The sequence below is a fragment of the Orcinus orca genome, chromosome 8 (genome assembly GCF_937001465.1).
Source record: "Orcinus orca chromosome 8, mOrcOrc1.1, whole genome shotgun sequence".
NCBI lineage: Eukaryota > Metazoa > Chordata > Mammalia > Artiodactyla > Delphinidae > Orcinus > Orcinus orca.
Window position 1 is genome coordinate 90491742 of NC_064566.1, and position 16190 is coordinate 90507931.

Below are 16190 nucleotides of genomic sequence, written 5' to 3' on the forward strand. Positions count from 1 at the left end.
TGGTTACTCTGCAAAGCAAGTCTCACCAAGGCTAGAAAGGCCTCATGCATTTAATTGTCAAACTGAGCATTCATTCTCAATTGTTCTTGTTGCTTTTTTGCTGATACAAATGTAATACAATTACATTGTAGAAAAAATGAGAAAATATGGAATATGCCTAAATACCTGTAGATTAACCAGAGCCCAGGGTGAGCTCCAGCTTCTCCTGTGTCCTTCCGAGTTGGGGCTGACACCTCTCACCTACAGGGGATGCCTGGCTAGCTCTCAGGCCGATTCGGGATTCGGGCGTCAGCAAACCCACCTCCACAGATGGGGTACTCCGGCATAAGAGACACTAGTATAACATAGGAGCTGAAGACCAAAACACCTGGGTTAAATCCCAACTCTAGCCTTACTAGCTCGGGGGTGTTGGCCAGATTATTTGGCCTTCCTGAGCCTCAGTTTTCCCATCTGCAAAATAGGGAGAGCAATTACTCTTGTGAGGATTAAGTAAGATGATGCATATGTGGCCGGCACAGGTGAACCCTCATGGAAAAACCAAACCAGGCTAAATAATTCAATGAAACAAGCGATTAGACAACAGGACTGAGGCTCCTAGAGATGAAGTGGCAGGTGCTGTCCAAATGCAGCCCATCAGGCTCACAGGTCCTGCTGGGCTCCTCCTGTGACATCCTGTTGCCTCCTACCGCTTATCCTTGAGAAGTCTGTAGACTTTTACGGGTCTAGACAAAGGGAGAGGGATTCCGAGATGCAGCAATCGAGCCCTTGGGAAGGAGTGAAGGAAAGAAAAGGCGAAGTGTATTCCTGGGCAGTGTGCAGGATGAATCTGAGAGACCCTCGGGATGGGGTCGCAGCTGGCCTGGAAGAGTCAGCTTTCCCAGGCCACCTGCTCTAACCAGGGGCTGTAATACCAACTGCCGTATTTCTTAGGCTTTAAGACAGAATTAAATGTAAGATGCACCATTGTCTTAGGTACCCCTAGGGAAGAAAAAATGCCATCTTAACTCTGATACTGCTTTAAGATGCGGTTGATCGTGAAAACGTGTTCTGATTTCAGAGACATCAGAATGTTAGAGAGGATATGCGTCTTAGAATGGATAAAAGATAGTGACCTCCTGGAATTTCTCTTCTGGCATTTTCTCAGGAGGCCTGAGAAAACCTGCTGGTCCCCAGGCTCCCCCTGTCCCATCCCCAGCCCCTCCTCTTTCCCTCCTGCCCAGGGCTCCAAGGGGCATCAGTCAGAAGAAAGCACAAAGGAGAGGTCAGGCTATGGTCTTCCTCGCTCCAAGGGCACCCGAGGGACCCCTCAGATCCCTGCCCCTGCCCTGCACCTTGGACTTCTCCATCTGTGTCAGAGCCTGTGCCTGTCGGGGAAGGGGAGGGCTCCAGGTAAATCCGGCCTGGTCCCGGGTCTGGAGAAGCCAGGTGAGATCAGTGCCTACTCTGAGGCTCCTGGAGGTGGGAAATGCCGCCCAACAGCTCGCACCCTGGATGTGCCAGGATGGTCCAAATGTCTTGATCTTTTTTAAAAAGGAGATGGGCTAAATGTATGACCCAAGGAGAATTATTCTTACAGTTAGAAGACCTCAGATAAATAAGATCCCATAACATAGAAAAAATTTCTTTTGTGAGAACAAGCCTTTTGATTTGGGATTATGAAAATATGATCAACTTGCTCACCAACCTCCACACGCCACCTCCACCTTCCTCCCAGGCGGCTCCTGCCTCGTGCGTAAGAGCTCCGAATCGCGGTCCCCAGTCAATGTCATTTAGTGAGCTCCAAACACATGCATAGTCACAGCCATGTCTAAGCTCTCAGCGGGTTAGCTACTGGGTCCTATCTCCTCGGAGAGGGATGGATGACCTGAGCCTGCTGCTGTGGACTGAATCGTGTCCCTGCAAGGTTCGTATGAAGTCCTAACCCTCCATGTGATGTTTTTTGGAGATGGGGCCTTTGGTCGGGAGGAGGTCATGAAGGTAGGGTCCTCACGATCGGATGACTGCCCTTATAAGTAGAGACACTAGAGAGCTTGACCTCTCTCCCTGCCGTAGGAGCAGCCATGAGGAGAAGCCATCAGAGAGCCAGGAAGGGAGGGCTCACCAGAACCTGACCGTCCTAGCACCCTGATCTCAGACTTCCAGCCTCCAGAACTATGAGAAAATAAATTTCTCTTGTTCAAGCCACCCAGTCTAGGGTGTTTTATGAAGGCAGCCTGAGCTGGCAAAGACCCCTGCAGATGCAGGCCTCACTCACAGAGCAGCTGCCTCTCCCCCAGAGTACCATCCTCACCTTCCCTGGGCAGCAAAGTGGGGCAACTGCTGTTCCCTACACCAGCTTTGCCAGCAGAGTTCCCAGATGAGGATCGAGGCATGCTCTGGGGCCACCTAGGCTCTTCTTTCTTAGCTGCCCTGGCATGTGGGAAAGTGGAGGGAGTCGGAAGCACAGGGAAACTCCATCTGTGTGGGTGCCAGAAATCACCTGCGCCTTGCGTGTCTCCAGGACTCATTGCCCTGCCTCCACGCAGAAGGGCAAAGACCTACTGAAAGATCTTCCAGAATCATCCACGCTGGTGGTCAGTAGCCCTCCGTCAAGTTCTCCCTAATGGCCCGCCCAACTCTAGCCTGCTGTGGCACCTGCTCTCTTCAGAGGCTATGCAACAGAGCTCCCTCACGAGCTGTCTGGGATGATGGAGTTGTATGGGGTTATCGGGGCAAGTGGAGTGTGGGCCCAGGTGTGTCCAGCCCCCAGTGCCTCTGCCATTACCCTACCTGCTTTCCAACTGTTAGCATTTTCTGTGTGTGCTCTAATTTGAAAACTAGCTAGCTCTCAAGTTGAGGAGTGCTGTGTGAGCCCAGACAGCCACCCAGGGCTGAGCTGGCCCACAGAGGCAGCCCAGGCCAGCGGCCCACCGTGCTCAGACCAGCCACTGCACAGGGGGTGGGGGATGGGGCAGATACTGCAGCTGGGAGGAGGGTGGCCAACCCCCAGCCTGTAAACAGAAACAGCTTCTCACAAGTGTGTTGGAAGAGAGAAACTCCTTTGGAGCTCACAGTTCGAGGCGGACACCCCGAACTGGTATTTTCTCTTAGGAGGGACTTGGAGGCCGGTCCCTGGTCCCTAGCTGGGTGGGGTGGGGCGAAAAGGGTCAATCTGTTAGGGCACCTGGGACCCTGGAGGAGAGCTGGGTGGTCAGGAGGAGAGAGGAGAGGATTCCATTCTCTGGTTTTGACTCCATCCGGCAGCGAAACTCTGGGGCGCCGGCCGGGAGAAGGGGGGCAAGGAACGCTTGGTGCTGTATAAACTCAAGCAACCTGTTTCCCTGGTGCTGCCTCCCCCGAGAGGTTGGCATTTAAAGGAATCAAATTGTCTAATTAAAATTTAACAATCCCTTATCGGGCTCGATGGCGGGTGAGACACTGCTGTCTTAAACACATCACTTTTCCCTCTTTTCTGAGACTTGAAGCATTTCAATGAAAAAGAAGAGGGGGGGCAGGGGGAAGCGCTTCGCATTTGCATTTCAAAAGCAGCTTGCTGGAGTTGGGTGGGAATTGGGAGTGAGGGGTAAGGGGCTCCTCCCCATGACCCTGGTAACTCAGGTCACCCTCTGCGCCTCCAGACAAAGGTCCAGGCTGTGACTTGGGTCTGGGCCCTTCCCCAGCTCCTCAGGCCGCTCTGGGAAAGAAGGGTGGGAGGGGAAACGGTAGGGAGAAGCCCCGAGTTCCTTCTGTCTCCAAAGGAAAAAGGAGAAGAGTCACCGAATGAGGCCTCACTTACTGAACCCAGGAGGGTGGCCTCAGCAGGGGTTCCCAGAGCCCTGGGTCAGGCAGCCTCGAGAGCCCTCTGGGCCCAGACCTTGGGAAGGCTGGTGACGGGCACAGTCACGTCTCACCTGGAAAGGCTGCCCAGCCGGGGGCTGGGGAGGTGGGGAAGGATCTGTGGGAGGAGGGGTGGAGGAGGAGTGGAGAGGAATGTTGGGGAGGAGAACAGGGGAGACTGCGCTGTGAGGCTAGGGTGAGCATCTTTCTCCTCGCCATGAGCGTCTTTCCCGGCGTCCCGCGCAGGGGAGCTGGGGGGTGAGGCGTGGGTCTGGCTCAGGCAGCAGCAGCTGGAAGAGATACGGTTGCTTTTTTGCAGCTGTTGGCGTGGGACCCTCCGGGGCTCGGGCAAGGTCCAGCTCCCAGGAATTCCTAGGCTCCACGAGCTCAGGAGTGAGACTCTCCCCGTGGCTGCCGCACCCACCCCCGGAACCTGAGTGCTGCTGTGGGCTGGGGACAGATCTGGACTGCTGTAAGAGACCTAGGCTAGTGGGGAAACCTGCCTGTGATGGCCTGTGGGGAGGGGAGGCCACACACTGAGGCCACCCCCAGGTGCCAGGCCTGGAGAGGCGCCCTGGTCCAGCCTGAAGTTCCACAGGGGCAGCTTGGCAGCAGAACTTAGGTTATCTCTGGCGAGAATTGCCCAGGTTTCCTTAGAAAGGGTGGAACAGCTCGGGTAAATCTCTCTCCCATTCTCTGGCTGTGTCTGGCTCCACCCAGCTGGAGCCAGGATGGTGGGCACTGTCTCGAGGGCCGTCAGGGGACCAACCTGAAGTTGGTGAGCTGGTGATGCTGCTTCCAGGCCAGGCATCGCCTCCCACCTCACAGCAAACAGAAGCTACCCTGGCACGCCCGCCCATTCCACTTCCTGTCGTCAGATCCACCCACGACCAGCAGAGCGACCACCTGCTCCCGCCCCTGGGCTTCCAGTGTCCTGACTCCCAGCAAGGTCCAGGCCTTCCGCCTGGGCTCAGGGCCCGTCCTGGCTGACCCCCTCCTACTTCCCACCTTTCAGGACAGCCCCTCCCCATGCAAGGCTCCCTGATGCTTCAGCTCAGAGCTGTCCCCTTGCTCAAGGCCCTCCCAGCACACATGCTCCATGGTGGCAGTGATCACAGGTGTAATTGTTGTTACTTGTCTAATTATTTGTTTAGTGTCTGTGCTTCTCGCCAAGGTGTGAGCTACACCAGTGTGCGGCTCACAGCTGTCTTATGGTTCTCTCACCTCCCGGCAGGGCGCCTGGCAACGGCAGGTGCTCCGTAAGTGTCTGAGAGGCGCCACAGGAGCTAGTATCTCACTCCAGCATAAAGGAGTCAGCTCTTAGGTCTTTTCCTACCCCGGTTGTTTTTTCTCCCCTGGGTCCTCCTCATGGGGTACCAGGAGCCTCCTCTGAGATCTCTCCCTGGCCCCCTGGGTCCCAGTCACGAGGTAGCTGGGCTTGGGTGCCCAGCTTGCTGGGACTCATCCGCGGAGCCGTCCAGGTGGGCCATCCCTGGGCACGCAGTGTGAACAGGCCTTGAAAGGAAAAGAGAACGCCCCGCGTGAAGGGGAGTGTAGGTATGTGGGGAAGTGGGTGGGAGATGACCTGAATTGTGTAGGAAGAGGAAGCACAGAGCGTGGTGGGGATGGCTTCTGGGCGGCAGGAAGGCCTGGGGACCCAGGGTTTCACAGCGTCTAGACTAGCGCCCCCTGTGGGCGTGAAGCCTCAGCCGGCCAAGGCGGGGGCCTGGAGCCAGCTGCTCACCGAGCACAGGCTAGCGGCTGTAAAGCCTTCCCAGGGGCACACTGGGTGCAGCTGAGACTCGGCCCGTCAAAGGGGCCGCAGGGGGCGGCGTGTCCCAGGGAGAGGCTTTCCAGCAGCTGTGGAAAGGGGGCCCTGAGTGAGAACTCGTCTGAGAGCAGGAGACCAGAGCGGAGGGTGACCGGGCCTCCTCACCTCTGAGGCTTCAGCCCGGACACCCCCTCTGCGGTTCTGCTTCTTCCCTGGGTGGCCAGTGTCCCTGGGTCTGGCCATGTGTCCCTAGGTATGTGAAGTGCTTGGAGAGGACTTCAGGGCCTCCTGGCCTCGCCCCGGGTCTCTCGGGGGCTGGGCCTGGGGTCCCTGAGTCTGCAGCAGAACGAGGAACGTGTGCAGGAAGGGGTGTCTGCCTGACAGCCCCATCCCTGTGGATTTCGATGGCTCCGTAAAAACGTCTCCTCACAAACTGTCAAAGTGTCACAAATTAATTAACTGTTAGCGGGAGTGACTCAGGGTGGGGAGGGTAGGGAGTGTGGCTCCCGTTCTGCTAAGGGGTGGGTGACGGCGGCACTGTTCTCTGCCTGCTGTGCCTTCTGCTGAGGAATCCTGGGCGCTCAGCGCCGTGCAAGGGAAGGGCAGAGCCGTGGGGCAGCTCACGTGCCGAGAAGCAAACGGCAGGTGGGAAGCAGGGTGGAGGGCGTGGGGCTCAGGACCCCCTCCCCGAGGAAGGGCACACGGAAGGGAGGAAGCGTCTAGACACTGCTCAGGGAATCTACAGTCAGAAAGGAGTCTACAGGCTGGCACTGTTTTCTACTTTCTTTTCTCTCTCTTTCCCTCCCTCCTCAATTCCCCCCCCCCACCCCCGGGGAAGAAAAGAATTGGGAAGTTGAGCTTGGTTTGCCCTGGGGCCTGGGCCGGGTCACAGGAGTCCAGGAGGCAGGCCCACTTAGCTGCCAGCTCTCCAGCTGGAGAGGAGGGAGGGCGGGGGCTCAGACCAGACTCCTTGACCTTTACTTTAATTTCAGGAAAGAACTGAGAAAACATGCTCTTGAAAGTCAAGAGGGAGACAAATCCTGAACCTTATTGCTCTAGAAGGACAAAAAACAGTCCTCGCTATTTGGCAGAAAATGACTCTGCTATATGAAAAGACACCCCTGCTCATAAACACAGAGAGAGGGGCCAGTCCAAATAACAGCCAACGTCCATCACGCCGCTGGGAACCCTCGGGAAGCCCCTTTCCACGTCCCCCCATCCTTCAGCTCCAGCAGGCTTGCTCTGGGGACACTGGGGACATTTCCACAAGGGATAAAGCCCTTTCTGAAAGGGGGTGAGGTGGCAAGCAAGCTTTAACTTTGTGACACCCACACAAATAGCTATTTGGTGTCCGTATCTCAAAGACAATGGAGGGTAAAACTTCACCGCAGGAACGCAATCAGCAACATCCAGATTGTGGAACACGTGCCAGAGCAAACGACCTGGTTTCTTCCAAAAATAAATTGCAAGGAAACAAAAGAAAAAATGGGGGTGGGGAGAGAACGTTTACAATAACAGAAACTTAAAAGCCTATCAGCCAGTTGCAACATGTGGACCTTATTGGAATCCTGATTCAAGAGAAACCAACTTTTCACCATCCTTGACATTCATGAGGCTACTGAACATTTGGAGTACATTTTTTGATGATATTAAGGAATTACAGATACCAATTTTTAGGTGTGGCAAAGGCAGTCCAGTTAATTATTTTCAAGGCCTTATCTTTTAGAGATATACACTGAAATATTTACAGTTGAAATTAAATGATGTCTGGGATTTATTTGACAATAATATGAGATGGTGCAGATGAAAGGTGCAGATGAAACAAAATCCTCTGTAAGCTGATTGTGGTTAAAGCTGGGAAATGGATACATTGGGGTTCGTTGTACTATTCTTTCTAATTGTGATTATGTTTAAACTTTTCTATAGCAAACTATTTTTAAAAATCGAATCTGCTCTTTAAACCTCACCACCCACTCTCTTTCCCCCCACCCCCACATCCCCCCACACCCCCACACCCCACACACACACCCCCACCCAACCCCCGGCAAAAAACACAGATGTAAGCCAGCCTTCAAGTTAGCCTTCTGATCCTGTTCACTTGTTATAAATGCTGACTTCCTTTCTTGCCTGACGGACCATCCCCCTGTCCCCATCACTCCTGTGCCCTGTCCAGCAGCTGGTGCCCTGGGACCCTTCCTTGGTCTAATGGGCTGTCTCTTCCCTTTCACAGAGGATGAGGCTTGGCTGGTAGGGACGGGAGGTAGGGGTGGATGCCCAGTTTAATGACAAACGTAACGGCTACTGAGCTCCTATTCTATGCCAGTCACGGTGTGAAGCGCTGAGCACATGCATCTCATTTTACCTGCACAGCAGCCCTATAAGATTAGGTATTATTTCCATGTTACAGACGAAGAAACAGGCACAGAGAGGGTGAGTAACTCGCCCAAGTTCATCCAAGTGCAGTGGCTTATGAACACAGGTGTATCTGCCTCCAGAACCCAGGCTCTTCTCCTTGTGCCAGAGGTTGAGTCTGGGTCTAGCAGGGGTCTAGAGTGGGAGGGAGTGAGGTCTGCGGGCCCAGGTCCCACATGCACGCAGGAGAGCGATGTCTTTATCTCACTGCAAACACAGCTCCTTCAAGGGCGTGTCCAGAGCCTCACTTCACCAGGCTGTTAGGTCTCAGACAGGTATTCACAGGAGACCTCTAGGAACCCCTCACAGCCTTATAAAGAGGGAAGATGAGGTCCAGGCCACACCCAAGTTTCCTCAGAGTCCTGAGAGCCCTTAGGCAACCAGATGTTTTCCAGAAATCAACACTCCTGGAGTCCCCAGAGCATTAGGCTGCCTGGACCAAGTGAGGCAGAGGAGGGCAGACGCGCAGGATTCTGGGTAGAGAGGAAGAGAGCTGGCTGTCTCCAGGCTCATCCCTTTGGGCCAGTTCAGCCCGCCTTCCTCCTGCTCCTTCCTGGGTTTCCTTTCCTTCCATGGGGTGCGGGTGTAAACCCACCAACAGGGGCGGCACTGTGGGTCCGGGCATCTGGCCCCGCCTGGTGAGGGGCACACGGCACAGCCACAGAAGGCAGCGGAGGCAGTTTCCCGGCTGCAGCAACAGGCTGGGGGTCCTGGGCAGAGCCCCTACCTTCCTCTCCCACATGACGGAAGTAGGTCAGAAGGGCAGTCTCAGCGATGGGCACAGAGTCCTGATGGCAAGCTGTGTGCCCACTGGCACTGCATTACCCTCCCCCCCATCCCTGTCCTCAACATTGAGCCTTTTAAGCAGTGCTGACCAGAAAATAAAGAAGAGTGGCTTCCTTCTATCCTGGGAATTGAAGGAGAGCAATCAATACGGCCTGTTTTTTTCTTAATCGGACACAAAGATAGACCTGGGTTTCAGTCTCGTCTCCAATACTTGCTAGCAGTGTGGTCTTGACGGTGTAATAGCTCTGGGCCTCAGTTTTCCCATCTGTAAAATAGAGACAATAAATCTCTCCTGATTGGAGTGGTTGTGAAATTAACTGAGAAAATGCAAATGAAGAGGCCAATAAGATGCTCAGTAATCAGCAACTAATATCACTGCTGGGGGTGAGGGGTGCGGTGCGGAGCTCTGCCGGGTCCCAGCAAAAGAACAGCTGAGTGTCTCCTCTGGGCCAAAGACTATGTTAGAGTCTTGATGTATCTCATTTACCCTTCACATTAACTCCATGAGGAAGGTGGTCTCACCCTGTTTTAGAGCCACGCAAAGCAGCACTATTGCTGTCAACGCCCACCAGCACGACCAGCAAAAGACCCACGCTGGGATGAGGGGCCCTGAGAGAAAGAGACCCCCTATTTCTCTGTGGCCCCCAATCCTCTGAACACTCTGGAGAGACTCCAGCCACAGCCAACATTTAGTTCCCACCAACCAGCTGTGAGCTAAAAGCCCTGAGAGGTTGGGGGCACCTGGCAGGTGACCTTGGTTACAAGTCTTCTCAGTCTGTATCACGAGGATTTGCAGCAACCTTGCCTCTTCCCTCTAAGTCTTCAAGGAAAGCCCTACTTGGCCTGGAGCCTTCCTTGTAAATTCTATGGGTACAACAGCTATGGGATGTATCTACGCGGTTTTTTTTTTTTTTTTTTTTATTGGTGTATAGTTGTTTTACAATGTTGTGTCGGTTTCTACTACACAGCGAAGTGGAGTTCCCTGCACTGTACAGCACTCCTCATTAGTTATCTATTTTATACATATTAGTGTATATATGTTAATACCAATATCCCAATTCATCCCACCCCACCCTTTCCCCTCTTGGTGTCCATACGTTTGTTCTCTACATCTGTGTCTCTACTTCTGCCTTGCAAACCGGTTCATCTGTACCATTGTCTAGATCCCACATATATGCGTTAATAGACGATATTTGTTTTTCTGGGACGTCTCTACTCTTGAAGGCAGAGGTGGGCCAGGTACCCAGTGAGACCCCGGGGACTCTGAGGTATGCAGCCACCATCAGCACTGGATTATTTCATCTATCTGCAGGGATCTGACAGGCAGAGAGAGAAGGATAATCCAGTTCCCTAATCCTCAATTTAATAATTAATAATAATTTAATGAGAGCAGTCATACCTAATTTCAGAGAGTGGTGGAATAATCACGTAAATTGACATATATCAAAGTGTCCTGCAAAGTCTAAAGTCCTATAAAAATGTTAGTGTGCTATTAGACCTTCCTTTGTCATCTGTAAATTGATCCTACTGACATCCTCACTAAGGCGGCACGGAGGCTGGTGCCGTTCGCTGGCTGTTTGCACATGTTCTTTGGTACTTCCTTGCTTCTGTATCTGTCCCAACCCTGTGATGTGTCTGTGGGGCTTGATGGGCAGAGGTTGTCTTAGACCCATGTATATCCTTAGCGTCTACTGAGAAGGATACCAGCTTGCTAAGTGGTAACGAGTGTCGGTGGTGCTGGTGGGCGTTGACAGCAATAGTGCTGCTTTGCGTGGCTCTAAAACAGGGTGAGACCGCCTTCCTCGTGGGGCTATTTTGAAGGTTAAACGAGATACATCAAGCTTTTAGCATAGTCTCTGGTCCGGAGGAGACACTCAGTTGTTCCTATTCTCTTGATGGCTAACCTGGAAAAATGTGGAGTATTGAATTTTACTCATCAAAGAAACCTTAGAAAATATCAGATGTAGCCCCTTTATTTCACAGATTAAAAAAACTAAGACCCAGAAAAGTGAAAGGACTCACTCAAGTTCACAGAGCTGGTTGCTTTCATTACCGGGATTGCAGTTAAGGTCTCTAGATGGGTCCCCTGCATGACCCTACTTGGCCCTCTCTGTGGCTCATACAAAGGGCTCAATAAATGCCAGGTGTTAGCTACTGACACAGCCACTATCATCGTCATCATCATCTGCATCTTCAAAGCTACTGTCAGCTAAAGGAGAATGACTCTGGAGGCTCTGTGGGTATCTCTCCTGAGTCTAACCTGAATTCATCCAACTTCTTGTGTATGCTCATCTCTCCCAGAGATGTGTCAGCAGAGATGGGCAACAGCAGGCATCCGGGAACCTGTTACGTATCCGGTCCCCACCCAGCCTGTTCACCCCCTGGAAATAATCCTTTCTTTATAAGGGTTGCTCTCTAAGTCTGACACTCTTCTCTTGCTTTCCTCTGGATGTTGATGAAGCCGTGTAGACCACAGGTCATGTGCTCATGGATGGTGTCTTGAACATCTGTTCAGGGAGCAGCCCAGGGCCATGGGGCCTGTTAGGTTGCTTTGCGGGATGCTGCTCCTTGAGACAATTTTTGGGGAGGTTTTCCTACCCTGTTCTTCCCCAGGCGTCTGGGGAAAGGGCTGAACCTCTGGATTTGTTGCTCAGCAGCCTGACATGGGCAAGGGTGGAGACAATACCAGAGACCAACCATCTGAATCCAGGAATGCTTCATGAGACACGGAGGATTCCCAGTCAGGAGAGCTGCTCAGCTACAGAGGATAATGGATGTGACCAGAAACCCTGTTCACCCAGGCCCTCTTTGGGTAACTTTAATCCAGAGACCCACCTATGGAGTCGGGGGAGAGAGGAAGGGAGGGAAGGAGAGACGTGAGGAAAAAGTGCCCGTCGGGCATGTCACTAAGAAAACACCTCTGGCTCGAATTGTCACACTGGCTTCCCATCCTGAGAATATCTGAGGCAGAACATAAACACTTCAGTCTTCTCTTAGGACTCCTGGGACACAGATGAGCTAAGTTTTCTGAGCCCGACATTGCAAACAACATAATGTCGCTAATCAAACTTCCGGTGCGCCCACCCTATTTGATCAATCAGCCAGCTTTTTGATGCACTAAGTGAAGATGAATTAACAGTAATGAGGCTGTGACAGCTCCCTGAGGCACAGGCTGACGGAGAGCTCTGATGGCTGTGGCAGGAGGGAGGGAAAGCTCTTCCCAGGGATTAGTTCGAGCTGCCAAGTTTGTGAAAATAACTCACTGATGCCAAGGCACCTCGGCTTCTATCCGCAAGCCACGTGCTCTCACACACACACAGTCGCTGTCCAAGAAACCTAAGCCATTGGGTATCTGAGAAGCAGAATTGGCTATCTTCCTCCAGGGAGCCACGCGCCATAAGCAGTAATGACGTTGGGCAGGCCAGAACACACCAGAACATACCAGAACATGGGATCGATCCATTTTGTTGTATGGGTAAAGTGGAGGCTGGCAATGACAGGCTAGTAAAATCCTTTTTATTTGCAAGGTTGCCAACTACTTAGTTTAGTTTCTGCTAGCCCATTAACAGAGACTCGGCACTGGTTAGCTAACCCTTTCATACCAGAAGGTGCCACATTCAGTTTGCAGATATGTGCTGTTGGGTTTACAGAGCATTGTTGAAAGACTGTAATTTGTTGCCAATATTTAAAATTTGGAGATTTCACATGAGAATACGGGTTCCCATCAAAAGAATCACAGGATTCTGTAAACACTGGGTCGGCCTTCCCAAGAGGCGACCGCAAGCCAGGGTCAATAAACGCAGCCCTTTTTACACAGAGCACACGCTAACTGAGGAAGGCGGTGGCCCTTGCCGACCAGAGGAGGGTTCAGCTTCGGGGAAGAGACTGTTTCCGCACTCCAAGGATGGAAGCGGGGGGAAGGAGCTTCATCTCTACCCCATGCTCTTCGCCGCTGCAATCTCCCCACTCGCCCCAGCTTGTAAGGGGTGAGGGCCGAGGCTTTGGCAGAGTGCCCCTCCTCCTGTCACTACATCCTGCCCCAGCTAGCTGGGGCACAGTGTCCTCGAGTTTACCACAGTCCCCGCCAATCTTTATAACCCTACACCCAGCTGGCGTCACTCAGTTTACGTCTGTTTCCAGGCCCCAGCATACATTTCAGTTTGCATCACCTGTTTTATAACAGTATCCAGGGTAACCAAGTCGCAAAGACATTGCTGGACTACAAAGGCTGGTCTGAACGGTGCTCTAGTATCTTCCCACCCGATCCTCACTATTGAGTCTGGTGGCCGCAGCAAGATGGGAGCCTCAGGGCTGGGGAGGCTTTAGGAAACACTGGTGCCTTTTGGACAAAGCAGAGATTTTTCTACCACTCCCCAGCCCTGCCTGAAGACTCCAGCCCTCTCTCTGGAGGCCCCTGTCCTACTGTTTCCGAAGCACAGACCCTCTTGGGGCCCTTTCTGCCCGGCTGATATTCAAAGTGACATAGGAAAAACAAACATCTCTCCCCCAAGTCTGCCTTTGCTTTAGACTTTCTCTGGTTGATCATCTAATTACATTTGTGGCCCAGAAAGCGGTAATCTCTTCAGCAACGGGTGCACACCGCAGGCTGAGACAAAACATTCCATCTTCCTGGCATGTGACAAACCGAGGTCTGGAGTTTACCTTGTGTACCAACCTGATAGGCAGGCTGGGCTGACCCCGGAGAGGTGCTAGGCACGTTATCTTTGCTGTCTTCTTCACTCTGCGCGGTGCTGGGCTCCCTGAGGGAAGACTGGCTCTATCGCCTCCACCCTCCTTCCTTATCTGTAATTCTAACAAATATACCAGGGTTTGCTTACTGTCGTCTCCAGTATAGACGGGAATGACAGTAAACAGCAGACCCACCTACTGCTGGTGCCTCCTGCTTCCATTTCAGGGAATACCAGCATCTTCAATTTTTTGAAAGGATGATGCTCAGTGGTCCCTGCTTCTTGCAGATTCCTTTCTCACTCGTGGTCTCTGAGGCCACCTCCTCTAAGTAGCCTTCCATGATCTCCTTCAAGGGAGAATTACTTGCTGATTCCTCTTCCACTTCACATACAGGATTTGTTCTTTTTGGCGTTTGTGGTATCAAAACCTGAAAGTCTGTCTCTTCCCTTCTCCTGTGCTCTTTCATGGCAAGGTCTGTATCTTCTCCTTTGGCTCCTCCAGCATCTGGTACATGAGTAGGAGCTCCACAGATAACAGCTAAATTAAGATGAAAGATCATGTACTTTCAAAGCTCTCCAAGGTCCTCCACGTTGCTGGCCCATTGGATTAGTCATCACTCTCAGGAAAGGATGCTTGACGGGTGCCCAGGGCACACAGTCTGTTAACTGTACGAAGCTGTGCTCTGCCTGTACTCCCGGTACACCTGGAGAGCTGTCTGCTTTCCTGTCAGTTAGATCTGATCCCAAACCCGTGCATGCTAGTTGTCCTTGTAATTGCCATTAATCTAGTTCACTGTTTAATAAACAATAAAATATTAATACCAAGTTAAAACATTGATTCCATTAAAACTAATTTGAATGGATTGGGGACATTTTTTGATAAAGAAAAATCGCTTAAAATCCTGACTAGTTACTTGTGAATGAGATAACTCTAAAAATTCTGAAAATCTAGGAGTCTACACTTACGTTCTTTTGTAAGTTTAAATCTTTGCTCTGCTTCTAAAAATAAAAGTAAAAATACTGGAAGTTGTAAATAAGGCATTATGGGGATTCTAATGCAAATAAGATGAGGCAAAACTCCAGTTGGTAGACTCATAACTCAAAGAAAAAACTCAAGATATTTACCAAAAGTCGAGTAAATTAGTGGGCATGAATGTTCTAAGGTAACATGAAATGTCTGAAGTATCATTTTTTAATGCATCTTCTCTTTAATGAACTTTTTCAACTGGTCAATCCACCATGCTGGGCAAGAGGGCTTCTACTGTATTGTCTGGCCAGCACGTTAGCTTTTTCTGTCTGTTTACAGAAATAGCCCTGTCTCCCTAACAGGACTATTGAGGAAATGGGGTACCTGACACCTCTATAGCCCAAATGCCTGTTCTTTGCACCCCTGAGCCATCTATAAATGGTGGCTCGTGGTGAAGGTGACTGCTCATTTATTCCATGTGTGTTTGTGGCCCCTGTTACATGCAGCACCGATTAAGAACTGGGGATACAGAACTGAAATGAGGCAAGGGCCCCTGTTCTCATGGAGTCTACCATCTGGACAGAGTGGCTCAACACCTGAGGCTCCTTTGTGAGCACAAGCTGGACAGAGTGGGTCGGAAAGAGGAAACAATCTGGGCAGGAGAGGTGCCATGGCTACTGTGGTATGCTAAACAAATGCACTTCCTACCACTTTTGTAGCTGAATGGGATCTTTCACTCTGTGGGGCAAATTTTTGGCAGAAGTAAAGGCTCTGGGAGAAATATAAGAAAGTGGAGAAGTATTAAAGCAAGACTGCTCACTCCATCACAAATATTTCAGATGGGTATCCCACATTCTGCAAATACCTGACTAGTACTCTTCAAAAGTCTTAAGGTCACAAAACACAAGGAAAGACTAAGGGCCTCTCACAGGTTGGAGGAGACTAAGGAGATAGGACAACTGAACGCAATATGGGATTCTGACTGGATCCTGGACCAGAAAAAGGGTGTCAGTGGAAAAACTGGCAAAATGCAAATTAAACCTGTCAGTTATTTGCATTGAACCAACCTTACTTTCTTAGTTTAGATAACCGTGTTGCGGCTAGGTAGGATGCTAACATTAGGGGAAGCTAGGTGAAGGGTATACAGGAACTCTACTACCTTTGGAACTCTTTGGTAAGTCTAAAATTATCTCAAACAAAAATAGGCATCCCGGTGTGGAACACTGAATGGTCAGGAAGGCAGCACCTCCGGTACACAGGTGTCTGGGTGAAGAGGCAGGGCCCCAGCTCCTATCGGCGGACAAGGGTGCCAGAGCTGCTCCTAAGCAAAGAGGAGGTTCCCCATCCGTTCCTCCATGGATGGAGCACAGACAGAGCATCACGTAGGTGTCACGCTGCTAGTTCAAGGGGCAGGGGGCAGAGGAGATACAGGCAAATTAATACCTGCCAATTGATTAATACCAGTCATTTTAATCACCTACTGTGTTCTGGGCATAGTGATCTCCTTATATAGTTATTCTCCTTTAATTATCATAATGTCCCCATTTCTCAGGAGACTGAGGCCCGGAGAGGGTCAACAGTGTATCCACAGTCCCAGCTGGTAGGAGGTGGAAGCAGAACTCTATCCAAGGGCAGCTTGTCCCCAGACCTGAGCGGAATACAGAGATGCTGAGGGTGGCTTGGCTTGGAGGCGCTTTCCAGCCACAGCTCTGGTGCATTTCCAGGGGCCTGAGTCTATGAGTTGCCTACT